This window comes from Botryllus schlosseri, chromosome 1 (genome assembly GCF_051294905.1).
Source record: "Botryllus schlosseri isolate E-star chromosome 1, Bs_hap1, whole genome shotgun sequence".
NCBI classification, from domain to species: Eukaryota; Metazoa; Chordata; class Ascidiacea; order Stolidobranchia; family Styelidae; genus Botryllus; species Botryllus schlosseri.
In genome coordinates, this window is record NC_137236.1 from 14,434,481 (window position 1) to 14,459,943 (window position 25,463).

The 25,463-nt window shown below is 39.4% G+C and overlaps 1 long non-coding RNA gene across 3 annotated transcripts; it reads right to left on the reverse strand.

Annotated features, from left to right (window-relative positions):
• Nucleotides 1-12,066: 12,066 nt before the first annotated feature.
• LOC145442825 (uncharacterized) lies at nt 12,067-18,837 on the reverse strand. 3 transcript variants are annotated; one of them, XR_013916163.1, is made up of 4 exons: nt 16,596-18,837; nt 15,661-15,777; nt 14,985-15,091; nt 12,067-12,284 (listed from the first exon to the last, which is right to left on the reverse strand). It is a non-coding gene; the product is annotated as an uncharacterized LOC145442825 (long non-coding RNA). The 3 variants fall into 3 exon arrangements; XR_013916164.1 differs by lacking the exon at nt 12,067-12,284 and having other exon boundaries at nt 13,955-15,091; nt 16,596-16,723; nt 16,994-18,837; XR_013916162.1 differs by lacking the exon at nt 12,067-12,284 and having other exon boundaries at nt 13,956-15,091; nt 16,596-16,723; nt 17,243-18,837.
• Between the last annotated feature and the right edge of the window lie 6,626 nt (nt 18,838-25,463).

Sequence of the window (25,463 nt, forward strand, 5' to 3'; positions counted from 1 at the left end):
ATGTGTCTACTGAGCATTTATTTTAAGCCCCGTCTGGTCGGATGGTCGCGTATTAATAGATATAGTTGAACCAACTGCAATGGTATACCCTATATGCTAATATTCAGAGTAACCTGAAGACAGCAATCATATTATACAGCGCATGCACGATTCAATATATAGAATCCGAAGTGGCCTATTGAACTTAGCACCGTTGACGCGAATAACTATAGAAATAATTGATATTTAGTGTTGTATTTTGATATTCATGGTTTTCGACAGCATTCATCTTTTTACACCAGGTCGACATTCGTTATTACGATTCTGCTGACTTGTAGCAAGGCTCACTTCCAGGCTACTGTAAGACACCTAAAGTATAATAATTCCTATACCAAAACGCCTTATTTTATCACAACAAGCACATATCAGACCTTGAAAACGCATCACGAACTACGTGATATGAATTGCTTAAACGACATAATCCGGAATTCCAGTCATTTGCCACAATTTCCGTTATGCATAGAATAATGACATGTTCACAGCTTGCATATAAACCGATGTGCATTCCAAATCTGATTGAGAGAGATTGATCCGATTTTGCGAAGGTACCAATACATACATGAAGAGAATTCGAGGGGCAAGTTAAGACTCATTTTCATCGCTAGACGCTTTATGTTATCCTTAACTTCTTCTTCATCCAGAGTGCAATTGTGGATGTATCTTATTTACATGCTTTAGGTCAGGTCTCACCAACACGCTACCCGCGAGTCATATTTTGTGGCCCGTGATATCATGTGAGATGTCGAAAAGGCGCTTAGTAAAGCATTTTGACATGATGAACTTAACATCAGTATCAAAATATTGTTGTTGTTCAAAATAAGGTATTCTTCGGAGCCAGCCATCACTATGCCTCACTATATAGCTGTACGGCTTCGACAATGGAAATAGCGTTTCACGGTGGAAGAAATAACTAATGTGCATGGGCATCTGGGCATATTGCCTTGACGTGCAATGGCCCAGACACTGCCAACTCATATGAGCCTGGGGCTTCCCAGCAAAATCAAGCTTAACGATAAGATAGTTTTACAGAAAGTGATGTGTCTAGCTAACACCAACATCGATCCTTCAATCGCTGAAAAGTGTTGAAAAGTACCGTGCCCAGCTCTTACTTCAAATAGAATTAAAGTAATGATCAAGATATTTTGTTGTACTTTAATTCTATTTGTATTTCTTAAATAAAATAGGTTTTCTTTTATGGTAACTATATGCCCGTCGCCCATATTAAAGAGCACAGCGTTGTACGGATGAAACGTTTTAAAGCGCGGTTTTTAGACTGTGCGGTCCATTTTATCTCGATATTGAATTCATGCGGTACGCGGCCGCAACCAAAGTTGAAAAGTGGCCCGTGACCCGTTTTGAGTTGGTGACCCCTGCTCTAGGCCAAAGTGATATTACGTGTTAAATACTACTCCAAGTCGTTTCGACGCGCTCCTGTCATTTCAATATATCGAAATCTTGTGTGTTTGATCTGATGAAAATTTCCGCAATGCTTAATTGATTGTAGCTTTGGTAAATGCCTTGCGGGGAAATGATTTTGAATCATTTGAAAATCAGGCAAATGCTACGGGATGACTCTTCAAGATTGGCCAACTTTGAGAAAGTCCTTGTTTATACAAACGATTTACCATTGATTGCTTGGTTTCGTTTTTATCAATCCTCTTTTCCATTCGGTTGGTCTTCTAATTTTTCAAGATACAATGCTTTATTGCTATATGTTGTTTCGTTCCAACGTGTTTGTAATTCTACTGCGATTTGATCATGGGGATCTGTAGCCAATGAGGCATATTGGATGATTTTAAAAGCAGTATGGAGTGTCCGTTAGGTATTTCGACGAAATCCAGCGGAATGCAATTCGATAAACTGATGATTTATCTGTCTTTATTAGAGTGGTCATTTGGTCTAGCACTGGTCGTCCAACCCAATTTCGTCGGGGGCCATATCAGCTAATTTTTGCTACCTACAGCAGATCAGTCTTACACGGGGTGGGTTATATAAACCTTGAAAAAATATAACTACAACATATTGGTTGGTTATACACATCGATCGGAGTATTCTAGACACGATAACTACATTAGTCAATTTGTTTGGAGACACCGAGGCACGGTTTCAGAAATCTTACCTGAGTTTCGGAGGTTTAGCTAGGCTCCTCCTCACCATACGATCCGCGTAAGCGATGACTTACAAAAGTCTAGCAAGAAAAGGGTGATGTCGGTCAACCAGTGTCTTTGGAGGATTCGTAAACCCTGTCAGACACTATATTGCCGTAAATATAGTATTCGAAACCGTGTGATCGACCAGTGGGTTTAAAACTTCGAAGATAGAAAAACATTTACCGTTAGACCTATTCTTAATGGGTTGAGATTATAGCATCCGCGAATATGGTGCTGGTACAATAGTATTACAGTGATTTTGACAATGCATTTATTTCAATGGATGGAAATTCGGCATCCTGGTTTCTAACCGGAAGTAACGTAGAAATGCACCAACAAGTATCTACTTCAAATGCTCATAGTAGTGCACAGATACGTCGCGAAACAATAGAATCAGCCTAATCTATAAGTCGATGCCATGATTTCGCTATACGTTTGTGGAGCATTTATCACTATTTTTGGTAAGTAAATATATCTATTATTTCGAGATCATACGGATAACTTATAGTGATATGATATCTGAATTCATTTAACCACCTTTCGATATCGATCCGAAGGCGATATATACGTAAGCATAGATTCGGTAATGATTTATACTCGTGTTTTATGATACAGATAACCTGTACTGTACACTTATTATGTGTAGTTGAATGTAGGCTACGTACGGTGATGATAAACGCGCGGTAACTATGCCCTTATGTAGGGTTGCACATTTAAAACAAAGGGATTTAATTTTTTTTGTAAAATTATACCTTATATGTGTAAATACTTTCCCAAAAACATGTTGTATGAGCCTACGGAAAATTACCACCCGATATAGCCGAGGCATACGATATGGGATGGTTGGAACCCTCAAAATAGTCGGTTTAACAGCGATATTACGTACATATTTTGTCAAAAGATCTACATTTACCCTATATTTCAATTGTCAACCCATTATGACGTCATCATTGAATGTTTGTGACGTACTGGCTTTAAAAAATAGTTTTAAACATGTTTGTTTTAAATTGATTTTTGTTTTAAATGCAACCCTAGCCCCATGGGTGCTGTGCTGCATTTTACTAATGAACGCTTGACGGCGAGCGTCCAGTATCTGTTTAACGTCATTGTACCGCTGATATTGAGGCATTGTAAAAATTTGGATATCTAAATACCGCTCAATTTTATATGTATATATATATATATAATTTATATATATTCATTTCAGTGAGAATATGACACAGCAAATACCTTACCAATAAACTCTGACTCAAAGTATGTTCGTGTTGGTGTTGGCTTTGATGCACTCAAAATAAAACTGGAAAATTGGAATGTTTGTCTATCATTGAGTGTATTTGGACGGTAATATGTACGCTTAGCGTCAATTAAGATGAACCCGCTGATGAATCACATCACCTCATCATGTGAAAGCATTTCCACACAGGACGTACCGGCGGAGATGACGCGCAATCAACTGGGACGAGTAACGTGAGTAATATTCTACTGCATAAATTTTGTCATACGATGCGGGATTTCTGAAAAGCAGGCGGGTAATCAGATAGGACACAGCGACAATATTCGATTATACGCTGGTGTTGACGAGTAACGGGTTAGCAACAAAACTATCGAAACAATAACTTTCGTCGATAATTGTCTACTATTTACAATGGGCACATCACGTTGATACTCAAAACCTCGACTCTCATGACTCGACTCGAATTATCTAATTTCATGTGGAGGGAGATTCCGCTGCGCCACTGGAATGGACTAGCAAATGAATATGTGAAAAGTATTCAATTCAGTTTCCAACGGAGGTTCTCTTAATTAGCAAGAGCCATTAGAACGTTACGTAACTATCTGACCATACCCTGCCAACCATCCACGGGGTAATTATTCTTACAGCTAGTTATCACACGTCGGGATGCAGACTATAAAGTGCAATATCGACCAGGCGATATTCTTATTGCTGGCATGGTGCCGGTACAAAAGTATAGCGAAAGCGAGAACTGCATCATCATTCGAGAGAGCGGGATACAAGCTGTTGAAACGATGAATATGATCATCGATCAGGTATGAGTTTCAATCTCACTGCAAACTCAATCTGAGTAATTCGACTGTTTCAAAATTAAAGACACCACGAGATATGAGGTAGTTGTGGTGCTTTAGTCTAGGGGTGTGTGACCTGTTGGTGCAGGGAATATAAGGCACCGTGATTTCGGCTCATAAATAGTCTTTACCGTGTGGAATGAACATGGCTGAAGATACATTTATATACCCTGAACTTTCGAAGTCGTCGTCTCCATCAGCCCTACCGGGGAATTTGATCACGTGAGCTGAAAGAGGATAGCAAATTAACAGTAATGAATCCAAATCAAAATATCACCAATAGAATTGCTTCAAATAATGTTCAAGCGTCGCGCGACTAGAAAACATGCACATAGTAAGTCGATAGAAATAATTAGATAGACAAGTCTGGCACCTGATGTTGTGCGTGAATCGTGTAATACCGGAAATGTGTGTAGGTTTGTGAATCGTGTGAAAAGAGTACATTAATCAAATTACACGAATAAGGTGGACATTGGGCGATACCAACAGAAGTAGGATTGAATAACCTACGGTAGCCCAAGACTGACGTATTTGTTGGGATGTGAAAAACTGGTGTTTGGGTCTTAACCGGGACGCTAACAAATTGAATTATTCGGTTTGATGACCGGAAGAGCTAGGAAATCATATGTGAAAAATTATGTGTTGGTAAGCCTTGTCGGTTCAGATCATGTACTAATCGCAAAGATTCATCGAGAATTTTTTCTGTCCGTTTCTTGCGAACTTGTAGGATTTACATAACCTTGCAAGTGAACCAGGGAGAACCTACCAAATCGGGTAAATCTAGTATTCTATCAATTATTCAAAAGTATAATAATTCAATCAATGGTCGCAAGGACGTAAATGACCAACTCAACATACTAAAAATCTCAGAAATAATGACAAATGTCAGCAATGGTTCCATTATGAATCTAAACTACATGGTGTTGTCTAAGACCAGTTTAAATCCTATTTGCGACTATCGGATAATAAACACTACTGACACTAATGTGAAGAAGATCAGGCCTGTGTTCGGCAAATCTCATGACCATGGAGACAAATATGTATGGCGGTTTGGTTGACGTCTCTGCACAGAGAGACCGCCTGATATTAGGCTGATCTATCTTATAGGTTCGACCGATCACAATGAAATGTAGCCTATGCACCTAGATAATGTCCATAAATGAACTGCCTGGACCAGAATGGTAGTAAAATTCTATAAGCAGAAGAAGACTTCAGAATCATTCGAAAATACGATACGTTCTTCCAATATAAGTAGATACGATAATGATCGCATGTCCTCGCGTGTCAGGTTAATTCTGATGATAAGATCCTGCCTGTAATCAAGCTGGGAAGCATTATAATCGGTACTTGTAACTCGGATACTGAATCTGTAAGACGGGTAAGAATGAATATTTTTGCAACTGGGTTTCTATCATTGGTATATATCAAGTGTGGCCAACTTCCACCTAATTGCGATCGACTGAAAACTTTTTCATGTAGCCGGCTTACTTTTATATTGCGTGTTAATTAGTTTATGTCTCCATTTAATACAGCCCATGAGTGGAAATTTACTAAATATGAATAATTTACTAAAGTGAATATTAAGAGCTCGAAAAGAATTAGTTAGCCATTTCCGTCTTTTGCCGCTTGACGAATCAGGGGGAGGTGATTAAGTCATTATGTATTGACTAGTCTTCCATAATCAGGCAGTGTGCCAAGTCTCTTCAAGTTAATGACCACACTATTCGACTAAACTGAAACGTAGCAACCTGTTGGCTACACCTGATATATCGGCTGCATACCCTATTGGATTATGATATATGATATATGCAGGGTTGCCATACCGTCCTTATTTCTAATATTTGTCCTTATTTTGAAAGGTCATGACTTAAAAAACTCAACTGTCCTTATTTTTAAGAAATGTCCTTATTTTCGACTTGCGTCCTTCTTTTGTCTTATTTTCAACAACTACAGAACTTCGATCGTTTTCCTCCGGAATCTGTGTTGCATAATATTCTAAAATTTGGCTTTTGAGTTGTGGTTTTATGACATAAATGAAAATAGCTGCCGTTATGTACATACCACATGATTTGACTTCTAAGTGGTGAGATAGCTAGGGCGGCAGTGAGTGGTGGCAGTTTCGGCTGTACCAAGTCATCGCAGCTGACCTCATTTTAGCAGTAAACAGCAGTACAAAGTTTCTTCTGTTTAGTCTGCGGGGAAGGCAGTATTTATTGTGTAGTGAAAAAGGTAGCAGTGTAGTCGATACTTGGGTTAAAAAGTAGTCAAGCTATAAATGATTGATAAATTTATCTCAATTATATTGCGCATATAGTTTTAACTATTAATAAGGCTAAATCTGATTAGTTAAAATGAGCAAGCGTAAAAACGTTATTCGTAACGATTACGAGAGAGAATTCAAAAGTATCAAACGAAGCTTGGAGAGCAAGTGTTTTTCACATTGCAATATCTGTAATTGTGACATTAACCTGGGGGGCCATAGCGAAGACCGCTATTTCAACTCACACAGAGTATGCACAAAAACGCTTTTTAATGCTAATCTAATTTTTCGACTGTCCTTATTTTTTGGTCCATGTCGATGGCAACCCTGGATATATGCATGAACTTGTCAGTACATGTGTGCATTGTGCAATGTGCACGAACTGACTGGCATAAGACTGGCATAATGATTAAACTGAATCAGACGTACGAAGGCATTAGCATGAGCGCTGGTACGTATGGTTGCTTTCGTGCCGTTACAGTTAATTTCCAATATCATGCCGCACCTGTCAGACGAAGATGCTCGGTGTTCTAATCTACAAACCGACGCGCCGTCGCGCCCACTGGTGGCAGTAAAGGGTTAATTCTTATAGTGGTATTCGTGCCCTACATCCATGGTATGAATGGTGGCAATTACATATCCCCCCCCCCCCCTTGCACACATAGTCGAAATAAACGGTCTTTTTATAGCTCTACCCATACTCATGTTCCATAGATGTCATCATGCTCTGCAGTATTTTCAGCATAATTGCAGATATATCACTACCAGGGCTCAGATTAGCCTACACATCGGCCATCTCATTGCCCATTTTTTCAATTTCATGATAGAAAATGGTGTCTACCCGAATTATCTGAAAACTGCCAGAGTTGTCCCGGTTTACAAAGCCGGAGATAGAACTAATGTCACCAACTACCGACCTATATCTGTCCCACCGTGTATTGGAATTGTGTTCGAAAAATTGCTCCTCTTCCGTCTATCTTCGTTCCTCGCAAAGATGTCCATCATTTCTCCACAAAAATTCGGCTTCCGCAAAAAACATCAAACCTCGCATGCCCTGCTAACAGTGGCTGAACGAACAGTACTATGACATCTTGGAGAAACGAAGTGTGGGATGTAGCATTTTTCTTGATCTAAAAAAAGCGTTTGACTGCGTCGATCACAGTATTCTCCTTTCGAAATTAGCGCGCTACGAGTTCCGGGGTTCACAACTAGAGCTCATGAAAAGCTACCTGACTGGGAGATATCAAATGGTTTCGATATCCAACACTTTGTCCTCCCCTCACCTTGTTACCTGTGGTGTTCCGCAAGGCTCTGTTCTAGGACCTGTCCTTTTTACTTTATATGTCAATGATATCTTTGAAACCTCATCATTGAATACCACACTCTTCGCTGACGATACTCACCTCCTATCTCACGTAGCCTACCTACTACCGCAAGCTTGAATGCCGTCACCCGTGATCAAATGCCCAAAGTGCATGAGTGGACGTCCCATAATAGCCTTCGGGTTAACGCTGCGAAATCCCAATTATTGGTCGTGATAACCGTTGACATCGCTGCTGCGAAATCCCAATTATTGGTCGTGATAACCGTTGACATCGCTGGCCAACCAATTTCCAACACTAAAAATGCCAAATACCTTGGTGTTTTACTGGATTCGGACATGTCCTGGAAGAGTCACATACAATCACTCAAACGATAACTATCGAAGGTATGTGGTCTATTTCGCCGCCTTAGCTACACTCTGCCAGTCAGCGTGCTGTTGATACTCTTCAACACTCTATTCCTATCAAAGTTACAATACGGAATTTTTTGTTGGGGTGCTGCCTGCAAGAATACAATTGACCCACTGCAAAAACTTCAACATCAGATCATCCGTATCATTGCCAAAGCCCCACGGGGGCCTGGATGTGCAACTGATAAATCGCTTCTCAAAAGATTTGGTGTTCTAAACTTAGAAGATATGAGGAAGCTAGAAATTGCCAAGTTTGTGTATCAGTTCCATTGCGGTCAATGTCCCTCAAATTTCAACGACTATACTTCACCTCGGAGACAAAAGCGCACAAGTACAGCACACGCGCGTCAACGAAGAACAACTACCATATGATCAGGACTGAATACAAGAAAACGCATTGCTCTATCAAATATGCCGGACCCCAATTGTGGAACAGCATATCGCCGGCTATCCGACAGTCGTCGAGCATGTCCGCATTCAAGTCGAAATACGAGCAATTTCTTCTAAATCAATTCTAGCCAGTCTCCAGGAGTACCGGACCACGACCTAACATCAACCTCGCCCTCCGCCACATGCCACCTCATTTTGTCGCTTGCGTCTTATATTCTTTGCATTACTTTTCATTCAGTGTGCATGCCTCTTATTTACTTCGCCCAGACTAAGGTGGGTGTCTGATATTATTGGCTACTCCAAGTTGTTTCGACACCTTCATATCTTTTCATTGTATCGCAGTCTTGTGATGTTTGAAACGATGAAAATATTAATAAACCTGATTGAGAGGATAAGGTAATTTAATATTTTAAAATCCTAATCATCTGTGCGATGCAGGATTGCAATCTGAAATCTGAATCCAAATACAAATCCAGAAATAATTTCGTGTCAACTCCAAATAGGAATATGGCTGAAGCTCACTGTGAAATGAAATGTAGTCAATTGACTTGTCTCAATTTTAAAGTTGCCTTGCTGGCTCAGTGCTCGTGGTCCGCACATTGATTGGGTTGGAAATTTACGCCTGGGTGCACCTCCTGCGGCTACTCTAAACATTTACCCAAAACCGGGCCCGGACTGGAACCGGTTTTCGCAACCAGATTATAAGAAATTAAAGAACAATGATTTCAGGAGTCAGCGGTGGTGCGTCAAGCTCCGTGTCTATTCAGGTGGCGAATATTCTACAGGCGTATTCAGTTCCACAGGTAGGCTAAGCAACACCCGATAATATGGTGATACCAATACTCGAAATGATTTTAAAATTCCAATTCCGGGCTTTTGACATTCCAACTGTCTGGATGAAGCTTGTTTATTTACTTAAAATGGAAGACAACATAGTCACTAACAAAATATTGCTGGCTAAAGCAACTATAGCTACCCTGCATACATACATGCAGTTACGATTTCCAGTGATTCTAGCTGTGCGTATTATGCCCTATTATAGGTATTGGTTTTGTTTTCCAAATGAGTTAACGTATAGCTCGTGGAAACATAATTGCGAGTGGTCATGCGTTACATGGTGTGATATAAGATCTGATACTCTCTCGTAGGAAATGTACTCCAAGTGAAAAAAGCTTTTCGCATTTCCCATGAGCTACACAGACCTCGCTAAATATCGCCAACATAGCAGATTTACGTCAGGCATGTTGTACAGGATGGATTTCTGGTGAGCGATACAAATTCACTTTGTCAATAGTTTTGACCCAACACTGCAATGTTCCTGTGGGATTTGGTTCTTTCTCCACTTCACAGGGAGGATAACGACAACATATACTAATCTTCATATTGTACATATTGTAGATGCATATTCTATGATTGGTCACTACGGACGAAACTGTCTTGGAATTGATTGCAGTTAATCTAGTCACGTCTATTATTCGCTTACGGCCAATAATGCTTAACAATACTCGCAAATCATACCTGTAAAACAAAGACATGAGTCATTGATTTCAGAATAGTTATTGGTCAAGTAGTTCAGAACTCAGCAACAAAGACCGGTTCAAGTCTTTCTTCAGAGTTGTGCCCCCGGATGGCAAGCAGGTGAAAGTTGGATGCTATATTGAGATCGCAATTATGTAAACTAAGTGTGCATTGTTTGGGGGGGTGGGTATTACCCCCCGTGAACATAGAGCAATGTTGTGACAGTAATTCGTGCGAAGCGCGAAGAACACTTTCAAAGTTGAACAACTCTATCAGGATACACCCAATTTCATGTTGATTTAATGTCGTCTGTATATACCATTGTTCTACTATTACCGTCTAGACCAGAGGTCTCAAACTTAAATGTGCTCGCGGGCCAATTTCCTAGTTTTTGATGACGCTGCGGGCCGCAGCATCAATCAATAGGTATATTCAATGTATAATTTCCAAGTAGGCCTTATTTGCAGATAGGCATATCACAAAAATCGTGGAAATGTAATTTACTATTGTAATATTCACGCCTAACACGGAAAAAAATCCCAATTTCATATATTTGAATAAAACTGTTTTTGTGCCGGGCATAATTTCTTTAATTAATGAGCTATAGACATCATACGAGAGGATGCATCATGACCAGGGCTTTGGAGCAGCCGTAAATTTACATTGCTCCTGCTCCGGCTCCGGAGCTTTCTTCTATCATACATTACCTCCGGCTCCAGCTCCGGAGCCGCATTATTACCACTGCTCCGGCTCCAGCTCCGGCTCCGGCTCTGAAAACTATCGAAGGTGTCTGTCTATATGATGGGTGGATAACCCGCGAGAAGGTTTTGAGTAACCCGCGAGCTAATTTCCCATTATATTATCGAAATTCTGTTCATCGAAATTGAATTGCTCAGATTGTGAACTTGCAAGGCCAACCAAAAATATGATTAGTCTAGCCGCGACTCTCGGGATGTTGATGACTGAAATATCAGTTCCGACGTATTGGCAGATCCAGGGTCCAGTCACATTTTTAGTAAATCGTCGTACATTACAATAAACTAGAAAAGTAGTAAACTTTATCTTCACGCTTCGCGTGTTTAATTGTCACACAATTTCTTGCTTTGTAGCCTAGCCACACCTGAAAATGAAAAAACGCCTGATTTATACGATTGAGTCTAACTATATTCGCAATTACAAGAGATAGTTTTTTCGCGTTCGCGCTCGCAGAAAGATCGTCGACGATGAAATGTAGGCACAAAATGATTGTCGTATATTAGCGGAAATCTTCGATATCGATATGCCCAGATGCCGAATAGTCCGGCCCTTGCAAACTGAGCCCAGCGGGCGGTATACAGTGGAGCAGCAATATACCCAAGTAATAATAATATTAACTTTGAAAATTTTACGCGCCTGGCGCGGCTAGTGGGCAGCGCACTCGTTCGTCAATTTCATGTGGCCCTTCCGCCAAAAAGGTTGGCAACCCCTGGTCTAAATATATTACTAATTTACCCGTAGATTAGTTATCAATTGTAGATTCTAGTTTCTGTCAGCCGTCAGTAACATCCGATGCAGCAACGAAGACATAGGTGCCGCCTTGCCGGCTTGTGACGTCATATTGAAAACTTGTCAAATGTCGATAACATCATAGTTGCACAAGAACGCGCTTTACTCGGTGGCATTGCTGTGTACACACTCTTAGCGAAAAGAGTGGTTATACACACCCCAAAAGGTGGTACACGAAAACAGAACTTACGTAACCCTGCCGGTGTGAATGACCAGAATCCACCCCATTCCTTGCGGTGTATATCGGATATCTCACCCTAGCCATTAGAATTGATTGGGGCGGAATTTCAATATATACACCCCACTTGAAATCCTGCATCTTCTTCCAAATGGCACGCTATTGCAAATAAACTTTCTTGATTGCATATATTCGATATCAATTGAACCATAATAACATAAAATGGAAACATATTTCGTGAAATAACAAAAACAGAGATCCCAGCGACGGAGAAAAAAATTCAGTGAAAATACTGCTCGAAGAACATTGCCCATGTAGGTTTCCGAAAAACACTCTTGTACGGTGAAGGCTGAGTCACTATCTTCAGCAAGAACTTGTGGCATCATCCTGAAATCAAAATGCATATTCACAACCCAAATAACAGGCACATATGCTAACATGCATAAGTTAATGAAAGACCACAAAAATAGAAGCCATTACAAAGTATATATATTTTCACAAAGTACTTACAAAAAATCAGATGTTACACTTGCTAAGGAATTGCAGCACAGACTGTGGTCCGATAGGGTGAACTTACCGTTATAGGAAACATGTTCACACACGATCACTGTATGTGTGGGCAATTAGGCATCGACAAGATGTTAATTGATGGATAGTTTTCATGCAAACCGCATGTAACAGGCAGACTTGGACAACTAGAAAACGTTCCCTTTTTCCAAATTGGATTGGAATTATATTACAACTACAAGTTTTTTTTCGAATTAGAGTAGAATTAAAATTTGAGCTACACAGTTGGAAATTAGATTAAAATTATCATTCTACCTAACAGTTTTTTTCAAATTAGATTAGAATTAGAATTACTGAAATCGCCAGAAGTTGAATCCAACTCCGTTATCATCAAATCATAGTTCATCTTATGAGCATGAGAATAGCAAATTTCTACTGTACAGTAGGGGTGTTCAAAAATGACTTTTTCTTTCAAATCGTACTGGCTACTTGATAAAATTGCTAGGTTACCTAATTGAAGCCTGCACACCAAATTTGGTTTGATTCCAACCAGTAGCCGCATTGCTACAGGAGAAGAAAGTTTTTTATTTATTATATGAAAATGAACGAAAAAAGATTTAAAATTTTCTGTTCACCCCATTAAATTGTTAGGTTGTCTATAGCAACAATGCTCAACCGATTTGGCTCAATTCCAACCAGTGGAAGCGGAGTTATTGCTGTCACAAAATTTTGGATTTGAATAAAATAGTATTTACGGTGAACGATTCTTTAATCATTTATGACTGTTGTGCCCACCGTAAATACTATTTTATTCTAATCCAAATTTTTCGAAATCAATAACTCCGCTTCGGCTGGTTTGATTTGAGGCAAATTTGGTGGGCATCGTTTCTATAGACAACCTTACAATTTCATGGGTGAACAGAAAATTTTGAATTTTTTTACTAATTTTTAAATAATAAATAAAATACCTTTCTTCTCCTGTAGCAATGCGGCTACTGGTTGGAATTGAACCAAATTTGGTGTTTAGGCTTCAATTCCGTAATCCAACAATTTTACCAAGTAGCCAGAAGAATTTGAGAATAAAGATTCATTTTTAACACCCCTACTGTACAGCAAGCTTGGCTTGTTTCGCACTATACAGTTCTCCTGTAGCATTTCCAGGAAAACCAGACATTAGATTAGACTTAAAATTAGACCATAGAAAGATTTCATACATTCGATTAGAATTGGAATTAGAGCATAGAAACATTTCAAAAATTAGAATAGCTTCAATTAGGATAATTAGACAACTAGAATATCTAGCAACATCGCCTAAATCAGAAATAACTGAATATATTTTTGAAGATTCTTGCTGTTAGCAGTGTCATGTGCCATTACTAATTTTATATTAGTCGCAAAGATTCATATCGCAATTTTCAAGGTAGAATCCTCTGAAAATCTGCGTACCATACTTAACTATTTTTCCAACATTTCGTATTCTACTTCCACTTGGCGTAGCTTTGACTTGTATTGGGAACTGTTGCATCTACTTGTAATCGAGTATAAATTGAAGTTGGTATTTCTACATCGACTTGAGTAGCAACGCTGGTAACTTTGACCATCTCTGCTTTGGTTTACCTCATAGATGCGACTAGGAAAGTTGACATCAGGTGTCATTACTAGGGCAATTTTTTTTGACATGTCAAAAAAAGTCAAAATTATGTCAAAATTGTAGCGTTAGGTCAAAATTTGTCAAAATTGTTTACAAAATTTGTCAAAATTGTTTACAAAGTCAAACATTTTTTGACCTCTGCATTTCGTTTGTATCGTAGATTTTGCGCTGTCGGTGAACTTATCATTTGATATTTTACAGGTTGTAGCCTACTTTATAGGCCTACCGTTGTAAACGGACAATCGCCTGCTCATTGTGAATCATAAAGGGTCAAATGAAACAAATATGGACATGGTTTTATGGTCAACGTACCACAATATCCTAGCTGAAGCAAGAATGCTTGGACATTGCATGGTTCTTATATCAAGAAGCGCAAGCTTACAAATTGTGATATAGACAACATTGTCAGAATGAAGCAACACGGTTTGTCACCAGCAGTGTGCACACAACTTGAGTGTTGTCAGCCAACAAATGCTGCTGTTGAACGTTCTTTCTCCGTTCTTGGCAAGCTACGTAGTAAGGACAGACACTTTCTACCCGAGAATGTAGGAAAGGATCTTTCGTTGTACTACAACAAATTTTAATTATTTCCACCAGAATACGTAATGTAACTACTGGAATTCTTCATAGGGCCAGATTTCGTTAAAATACTAGTTTTTCATGTAAAAATCTGTCAGTTTTTGAGCCAAAAACGTTTTTTCAGGCCAATCTACTTTGTAAGGACAGACAGTTCCAACCAGAAATAAAGATAAGTAGCACAATTTTAACATTATATGCGAAAACACCTAATTTGCATACGTGAGGTCAAAATTTGGTCAAATTTCAGTTTTTTTAAGTCAAAAAAGGTCAAAATTTAGATTTTTTAGGTCAAAATCTTCCATGTTTTAGGTCAAAAAAAATTGCCCTAGTCATTACCAAAGTTGTCATACCTGCTGGCTTGATAACGAGTCTTTCAGTTGTCGCAGCATACTCCTAAACTCGGTTAGTTCCAGTGATATAATCTTGCTCTTGGAGCATGCAGTCTTTAAGCAGCATCCTAAAATTTAAAAAATAATCAGAGAAAGAGATGCATGGACTTGATTTAAATTTGACTACTTGGTATTAATCCAAAACACGAAACGTTTTCTAGTTGGGCAATATTGACTTTCAGAATGGATTCAAAGCGACCGCAGATACAGGTCTGATTAGGAAACCTTGACTTGCCTTAGCCCAGTGGTTCCCAACCTTTTTCGACCCATCGCCCCCTTTTCAAGGTCAACACAGATCATCGCCCCCAAAATTTTGTGTACCGAAAATTGGGCATACAAACTGTAATCACCGGCGGGTTGACTAAAAAAAAGGTCAAATTTTCGGCTCGATGTCTAATTTGACACACTTTTGTAACTAAATTTCCGTGGGTTGACTAAAAAAAAAAGGTCAGCCGTTTTGACGCGTCATCGCCCCCCTATCGCCCCTTCCTATTTTCGCCCCCCTGTCGCCCCCTTCGTCATTTTCGCTCCCCTAGACCGCCAAATCGCCCCCTGGGGGGCGATATCGCCCACGTTGGGAACCACTGCCTTAGCCTATACATGGAAATTTGCAAATTAGCTGAATGATAATGATTACCTTGGAATATAAGCTGTTTGATAACGATCCTTTACTGTTTCGCAGCATACGCTTCTACCGTTAAATGTGACGTCGATTTGGTTGAAATTCCATGATATTAGCTTGTATAGCAGCATCCTAAAATTGAAAAAATAACCATGAGGCATACGGTAAACGTTTAGTTGACAATTTGGATTGGATTCGAAAGGCCCACGACATCCGAAATGTGTACTGATGTTGTAGCCTTGACTTGCTTTATGCTTGTAAATAAGCGAGTTAAAGTACAATTTTGTAACTATCCTACGCATAGTATATTACTCACCAACAACATATTTGATTTCACATTCACAGAGTAAGAGTCTGCTACTAATAGCAATCAGTCCTTGAATCTAACAAAAAGCAGATTTGTGCATATGCACAGATCGTGTGTATGTCATATCATGAGTCAAGAAGTGCATATATTATGATTTGTTTATATTGATCGAAAGGATAGTTTGATAAACTTTGGCAAGGCTATGTTTGCCTCTTCATATTGGTCAAAACATTGAAGACCCAGCTAATCCGTGCATTGTTGCACACCGAGTTGACCGCAGTAGTGCGCATTGCTACTCAAGCAATAGATGTCAATTTCTACTCAATGACAAGCATATAGAAGTGGCTATGTCAAATCCATGTCAAGCTGCTTCAAATTAAAATAAATATATGAGCAGAACTCAGAGAAGTAGTTTCAAAAGAAGTAGTCTGGTTGATGGGTCACATACTCTTAACAGATAGTCTGAGTTGGCCACTGCAAAATATGTTCAATGAGGTAAGCCTGTTCCTAGTCAAGTCTCTCATATTCATAGTGATAGCAATATAGCATCGTCATATTTTCACCCATATGTCATAATATCATTAACATTTACTGGCCCCAATTTACGGGGATCGAAAGCTTTCATCAAATGTCCATTGCTCACCTCAGATACCATTGCTTCATATGCTTCAGCCCTTAGCTGTTTGTATGTTACACTTGTTTTCTCATGAGGAGAAATCGATAATTTAATTCTTCAAGAGCCCCAAATTTGCGATCTTTGCCCATGCAAGTCTGAAGTAGAATAGATAATATGTTTACCTTCCTACCATAACATAACATAATATATAATGTGTATATAGCTCAGTGATAATGACAGGGTGATAGGCCTATAAACAAAGCTCTGCATAGTCAGTGGTAGGCTACCCTTTACACTTAAACAGGTCGTGATGTGCTTTGGTAATCAATATAACGACAATCGAGTCGATTTTTTTTCAATGCACTTACAAACGATGTCGCTCAAACCCAAATTACCGTAGTTTATAATCATAGCTAATGCTGGACCTGTCAACAGTATCTCCATTAGAGACATTGAGCTACTGTGTCTTGGAGATTGGTATCGGTACTGGTGATACAACAATTTATGTGAATTCAATGTATCGTCACTACCGGTACGTTTAAAATTCCAACTTGCTACATATAATTCTGTTCAGTACAGCTGCGACACTGAGTAACAGGAATCGGATCAGTACTGGAAACGCAACGGAACAAATGTTCTTTACTACAATAGTACAGATACGAAATGTAACTCACCATCCAGATATTTTCAATCTCGAAAGAGGCTTTCTTCACAGATTCACGACGACTAATACGGTCACGTCGGTCAGTCGATAGCCAGTCTGGTCTCTTAAGCGCGGCAATACGGCATATAACGAAACATTTTACATTTCATAGCTATAGCCAAACATAGCAGCAGCTGTTCTGGTGACGACGGTTTGTATATTCCATTATGATGTCACAATTGACTCACTGATGTAATAACTACATTGAAGTTAAGGATCTCCGGAATATTTGTTTGTATGCTATAATTGATTTATCGGAAATATGGATTTGATAGCTGTGAAGCTGCAGATTGCATCATAATAAGCTTCAAAAAGTCTTGCAGTACTAGATTTATCTTCATAGATCGAACCATTGATACGATCCGAAAGCTGTATGCGAATTGTCGGTTAGGCTTAGTGTGCAATTCATAAAGCTACCAAATAGTGAATAACACATCAATATATACATGAAAATAACCAGGAAACTTTGCCCAATTTAGTCCCTCTTTCGCCCAATTCAATGATTGTTCCGTGACGTAACCTGGTGTTCCATTCTAATTTGAATTCTTGCTACGCCCATATTGCGTACTGCTCATATAAGTTTGTGGCTGAAATTTAACTCCTTCTAGTATTCCCAGCTCTAAATACCCTTAACCTGCATTATATTGTGGTTATACACTAATGCTGTGCGGAATAGGCCCGATATATTTTGTACATATAGGCTACGTACAATGTACAATTGTGCATTTGACGTGACATGAAAGAAATTATAAACCAGTATCGTGACAACTTCATAATGTGTCGTATTTCTGCCACACACTTGAGATACATCGGTCACACTATAGTAGACAGGGTGAAATTTCAGCCAAAGTACGAGTACCGCAGTGCACGATAAATGTGAATTACAATATGATATTGCGGACTTAGCTATTATTCATTCATGTCAATGTAGCACACGAACTTATACAACGAATGCTTATTTGTCACTGAAGCTGAAACTATATGCGTAGGCGAATTTACTTGATCGAACCGGGTTAAATCCATAAAAACTGAACAATGGAACATTGCCTAAGCCTACCCAAGAAGCCATAAAGACACGGACAACAATATAGTGGGCGAAAACACGCATTTTCGGTGGATAATTCAACCCCAAAGAGAACATGTCCTACACGACCTACAGTTAGACACAGCAGAGAAGTTCTTAAGTGCCCATACAATGATCAGTACAGTGATTCGACTGGATTTTTAACAAGAATGCAGACTTGCCGCACCCCTGCCTGCTTAACCAGGCTTCTGACCGACACAGACTTAAAACTTCAACAGTCAAGTTTTGTGGAAGCGGCTGGCGCGGATTGAATCCCAAACTTCATATTTGTCTGACAAAAGGTGTAATCTTTAACAATTCACCCCAAATGCCAATGCTTGGGGTGTATATCTTATGGTCTATGTGTGTAGGGGTGTGTTCGGCTCATTTCCACCAATAGCTTAGGTGTAAATGACAAATTTAGTACCCAATAGGCGTGATGACCCAAAACACACCCTACGCTAGGGTGTGAATTGCGAAAACACACCATTTTCGTTTACAGTGCAGCATTGAAATTCTGATGCGGCGTTTTAACACTGGCACTGTACTCGTTAACATTAAGCCATACAGCTCAATTCAATCTTTAAATGTGCGATTAATATTCAACTGTAACTGTAGTAAGAGCAATATGTGCGGATATCACGATGTGATCAATAGAAATTCAATTTTTACCAAATGGCCAATGGTTTGACGTTCGATATCGGTGCACTCGTTACCAGTCCATCGGTGTCGATCAAGTTTATCGGAATATAATATTTTCCCGTTGAAACGAATCGAATAATCGAATTAAACACTCTGCCATGCACATTGCGCCATGCCCATAACGAATTAAACTATGCAGTATGCGCATTGCACATTTACAAGTCACAGTGCGCTATGATCCGCGATTACTAGAGTATCAAGCAGACATCAACAATGAATTTACGAAACAGATGAATAAAAATTGGAAATCGCGTATCAAATCAGTAATTTGTCTCCAACATAAAATACCATGGGGTCCTGACTCCTGATATCGCATTGAGTAGCTCGCACCGCATTAATTGTTTGCTTAGTGTAACGGCGTTTTTGGGCCACTCTTCTGCAATCCCCTATTTACTCTCGAAAATCCTTACTGGAGTGAATGACGATCATGCGCAGTAATGAATACCAATTAGCATGCATAATTACATACCCAATAACACTGTCCAATTTTGCGGCGCGATTAAAGAGCTAACACGAAAGAACGAGTCGGAAAAGGTAGTGCCAAAGAGGAAAAAATTATTAATTTCGCGAAGGCCTGCTGTTGAATTATGTGAAATCAGCAGATATGGTTGTTGCATATATAATAGCATCTTATGAAATACGTCGGAGCCGGAGCTACCCCTCAAATAACTGGCTCCAGCTCCGGCTCCAGCTGAACTTTATGTAGAGCTCCGGCTCCAGCTCCGGTAAAAATGCACGGCTCCGGGGCTCCGGGCTCCGGCTCCGGTTCCGGCTCCAAAGCTCTGATCATGACATCGTGAAACTGTCGGGCTATAATATTGCTGCTACTGGACCTGCCACAATTTTATGTGATTTTGATAAAGTCGTGATAAGTATAGGATATTATTGTTACTGTCATTGCCAAAGTCAAATTAATTCCGCGATAGATTTTGCCTTCGATTATTATTGGAACAAATCAATAACAACCTAAATATAATCATTACACTGGTCAACACATATTGTTAGGCAGACAAAGTAAGAGTGGTTTTGGGGGCTCCGAAGGGCACTGATTCCGAATATGACTTTAGTTTTTTCAAATTGGCTCTTGTCGTGAAGATAACCCATGGGGCTATTTTGACCAAAATCTCTCATTTTCGCGGTGATGACTAGATATAGAATCGGCTCAGTCTTACTATAAAGATTAGAAATTCAATCTACTTGTTGTTTTTACACACATAAGACTCTTTTAAATCAAAATACAGCAACAGCAATATATTTAAGTGTAATAGATTCATCAAAGTTGCAGACTTTCACGGATATCTTGTACATAAATAAAATCCAGTCAGTCATGCATATAAGTATTTACCTAGACATCAAATAATGTGGCATTAATTCAATCACTTTTTCGTCAACTTCCTATTGTAAATTTTAAATAATCAGTTGGAATGTAATATTATCAATTTATTTTGAAGAACAATTGTTTTTGTACGATTTTGCCTGTAAGCTATTTAATGCAGTTTCTCGAAAGGTTCCGGCAATGGTCTGCCATAATATGTTCAATTGTTCATCTCATCTGCCCTGATATATTTCTTTTATTGTTCTGATGTCTTGGTAGAACCTCTCCGCTTGCTAATCAACAAGACCACCAGGAAATATATCAAGATGACTGACCAGGAAGTGAACTATTATGCTCATGTTTGTGCTCAAAGTTTTCGATATGCAGATACGAATTTTGGGACCAACTGTTTGTAGTTGGGGGCTTTCTGATCATCTAAAAAGTTTCATTTACTACATCTTAGTTGAAATTACATGCAGTGAACTATGGTCTTAATCGAAAGCTAGTGTCGAACGAGAAGCAGGACGTATGCAAGCTAGAGAGATCATGGTGCAAAAACTAACTGATTAGGCGACAAGCGCCCAAAATTATTCAATAAAAACAAACAGCAACATAATATTACATATCATGTGGAACTGACATTATATTATTCATAGTTGGTCACATAAAAGGTCCATATTTGAACTTTTCACACCATTCATACTATTGCGACGTCATCGCGAGTGATACTTGAATGCTCGACTCGACTCGAAGCCTACAATACCCGATTTAGAATCGGATTACTCTCGTATTCGATATTGTGCAGCCTTAATTGATTATAAGTCAGTGGAAAGAAATTAGGACTGACCTGTCGAATATCACGCCCCCCTCCCTCATCACAGCGACGATGTGAACAGAAACAGACCCCGAATCAGCAGATCGAGCTTTGACAACTGTCGTGAGCATGATTCGGGCTTGTTCGAAGCGAGACACCTTACGGATTACTAAAACCGAACATGTGAGTAAGTCGGCGGTTCGTGTCAATATGCGATAATCACTATTTTCAGTAGTCTTGTTATTCGAAGAACGAACAAAAACGCCATTGCATTGGTAAATACGCTTCCTACCTGATCGCTTCTGATTAACTTCATGATCGGAAACTGGATTACACATTTGCATTCTTCTATCACAGAGGTGGTCAGTTTGTGCATTTTGTAAGTTCCAAGTAGGTTATGTTGAACCACCTACTTAACTGTTTATGTTTTACACTATGTTCAATTGACTGTCTTTCAGGCGAACCGTCTACTTTTTACACTTTATGTTCCATAAAGTAGAAAGTAGTATTGGGATATAGGCCACTTGCATTAGAAGTGAAATCATCATGTCAACTGGGCGGTAAAGCCCCCGTGTCATGGTAACTGGGTATACATTCGAGAATTGCACCACTCTGTGGTGTAATTATTCAGTTAAATAACGAAGTGTCATCCTGTAATTTGGAAAATAACCACCTCATATTGACTGCTAATAGTATGAGACCCATAAACCAGATCGACCTTTTGAAACTACTTATTTTTGTCTATTCCAGATCTTCCTTTTCTACATCTACTTGAAGTAGTTGTGAGATGTCTTTGAAATTACTTATATGTCAGTAAAAAATGACGGAAATGCATCTACTTCTACTTGAGTAGAAACGCTGACTACTTTACAGAGGTGGTCAGTAACGAAGTACTTCTATTTTTCGAAGTACTCAAGTAGTTTTCCTCTACTTCTGGTACTTACCCAAGTAGATAGAATCTTTGCTACTTCTACTTCTACTTCGTAATATTTTGTGATCTACTTACTTACTTTTCGCTATTTTCAGTTTGTCAAGTAGAAGTAGTGTAACCCTCCAATTAGAAAGAGAAACTGGGGAATTCTCGGGCTGTTTTCACGGAGTTCTAACTTTCTATTTTAATAAAATTGAAGTCAAACCCAGAATTTCCGTCGCGCTTCATATGAAGGAGATATAGAGTTACAAATATGTTTTCACGAAAGTGTATATTATTTAGGTTGCAGGTTGCATTGCACCGCATTGTCGCCCATATGACATATTTCATCACAGTGAATATGGCCCATCGTAACGTTTGAAACAACCGTTTCGCAATATAGCATTTACCCCTCATATCGTAATCTAGCAGCCCATGGCGTGCCCTAATCTGGAAAAGTGGGCTCTGACTTTTTTATCGTAAGATCTGTTTTAGCAGACCACCATTAAAACTGTCTCGACAAAAGACATAAAACACATTTCCGCTTTTCTGATGTAGTATTTGTAGTTCTCGTTCAATTCACAGTATCATTACTTAGACTTCTAATTAGTTTCAGTTCTTTTGTCTGGAGAACATACATGTTCAAGTTTATGAGAATGTGTATCATCGCCGTCTATTTTTCTAAAATACAATTACACTATACGGCATTTTTGCGTTACGCAATATTTTTTTAATCATCGTATACGAATCGCGCAAAGTGTTACCATCGTATCCATATAACTTCTCCGTGTTGCTCTTGGACTAAACTAAACGCCGTAATATCCGTGATAGGGAACATGCCATGACATTTTCTAAAACGAGTAAACAAAAGATAAGTATCTCATTTCCATAGCAAAACTATCATTTGCATCTCATGATTCGGTCGAATGCTCATGCTGTCGGAAGTTTATACCTTCTGGGATGCATCAATATGCATTGTACATGAAGCTCTCTGCACCTACCACATATCTCAATTTGCAGCTTTTGAAAGTCCATGCGAACGTATTATGACCGTTTTCAAAACTACTTACTTACTTGAGTAGATTTAAAGCCAGCAAATTCTACTTCTACTTCAAGTAGTTTTAGGTTGCTTCTGGAAGAAGTAGTTCTACTCGTACTTGAGTAGATTTTTGCGTCACTACTTCTACTTCTACTTGAGTAGCTTTCTTGACTACTTTGACCACCTCTGCTACTTTAATCACGTCTGTTCTACTGACGTAGATTGATCTTTACCTTATTCAATTCATGAAAGAACTAAGAACCAGCAACGAATACTGGCGGGATAGCGTAGTGGTATAATCCACAGCAACAAAACCAACGGGTTGCAGGTTCGAGTCCGACCGGAGTCGACTCCAGGATTTCTACCCAAGTGTTGGAGGTTTATCTAGGCTCCTCTTTTCCATCTCATCCGTGTAAGGCTGTAAGTGGTGTCTTATAAATGCCCCTCGAAGTTGGCTGTGCTACAAGTCGGCACACGGAATAAAAGTGAAGAAAAGTGGCCTGGTGCAATTTGCTGAATCAGTCTCAGGGGTTCCCTGAAGGTAGACACACACTCAACTCATACATATGATTTGTGGTAACACGCCCATCCTGGCCATCATTGGCTGCAGGTAATTCGAACTGATCAGCATTGGAGATTGTGACGGCTGTGGGGTGCATGGTGCGCAGTGGCGTCGTATAGGGGAAATTGGGGTTCGAAATTGAAGCAGCGCCCTTCTGAAATCCCAGTTGTATCTCCAATATAAGCTCATTTGCAATTAGGCAATTGGTATCACACACGCGTTTCGACCGAGCAATACGACGACACTTTCCAAGGTGAAGATGCGCATTTTAGAACCGGGAAGGGAAGAAGTCACACTGATTTGCAATAATTATCATTACCTTTGTGCGAAAGTCGTAATTTATTGGTTTTGTTAATTTTAGACTATGTTGATGCACACTTGCACAGTTCATTTTGCGCAACACTACAGTGTATAGTTGTGTAGTTAGGTCAGTGGTTTGTAACCGGTGCTCCCCGTAACACTAGGGGTTCCGTAAGCCAGTCTCAGAGATTCCTAGGAGGTCAAGACAGTATACACCACTCAACCTACAAATATGATTTGTGATGTTACCCCCGTCTTGACCATCATTGATTAATGCTTATTAGGCCTGATCAGTTATCAAATTGGGGATTTTGTGGTGGTATACGTCGTGTGCGGTGGCAGACGCGGGGGAAGTTGAGGTTCTCAATCGAAACTCGTCCTTCTGAAATGCCAATTCTAAATCAAATAATAATAAGCCTATATTTATAATTAAACATTTGGTATCCCGTAGTGCGTTTCGATCGAACAATATGATCGCATTTTCGAAGATGAAACTATTAATTTTCGAACTGGTATCTGAAGACGAACAGTTGGATTTTCACACTGATTTGCGATAAATATTGATTATCTTTTCGTTTGCGTGAAAAGGATGTTTCGATAGCTTGCGAGCTGTTATTTAAAAACTCTGTTGCTTCACAGTTAATTTTGTGCATCAGTAATCTTTAGAAATGTATTAGATGTGCAGTCAGATGTGCATTTTGGTATATATTTGTTTTATGACCCAGCGAAAATATGTGGTTCCGCGAAAGCTTGCAGATTACCGACAGTGTTCTGCAGGTTAGTAAAGTTTAACAACCACTTCTCTATTCAATGTTTTGTTTTCACATGTTAATTTTTCATTCATTCATTCATTCATACCACTCTCTTGCGAATGATATTGTTTGATCACAATTTTCTGACTGTCGCCTGTATGAGGTGTGCTTGATTGATGATTCTGTCCTTCCTTCTTATCCGTACAGTAGACATTGTTCTGCTGGTGACTGGAAACATCAGTACGAGACCGTTAAGTATTGGGATTAACCCGTTTATTAATTCGATCGCAAAAGCCAGGCGGTACAATACAAAAACACAACGTGCTCGTAATATGATGCACACAGTTTTTAATAGATGATAATGGCTGTCAATTATTACACGATACAGGACAAGCACTTCCGGAAATTACGGACAGACTCGTGGAACTCGTGTAGCCTAAATGACAACAGCAGTTGCAGTAAATCGCTATTTCACGACATCATCCGTTGAGGCACGGACACATTTGCTATAAATGTATAAAATTATGTGAGGACTAGAGACCATCAAACGCCGTCATAAACAAGCGACCACGAGAAAATCTCTACAAAAATGAGACAGGTTATGATGCTCAGGATTGCTCACGAATTGCGACGCCAGACATTTTCGCGGCGGGCTTTTGTGCCCACTGCCCATGGACGCTGCGTCGCCTCGTTTGTGTAAAAACCGAAATGGGGCTCTGTAATATGCAGATATCT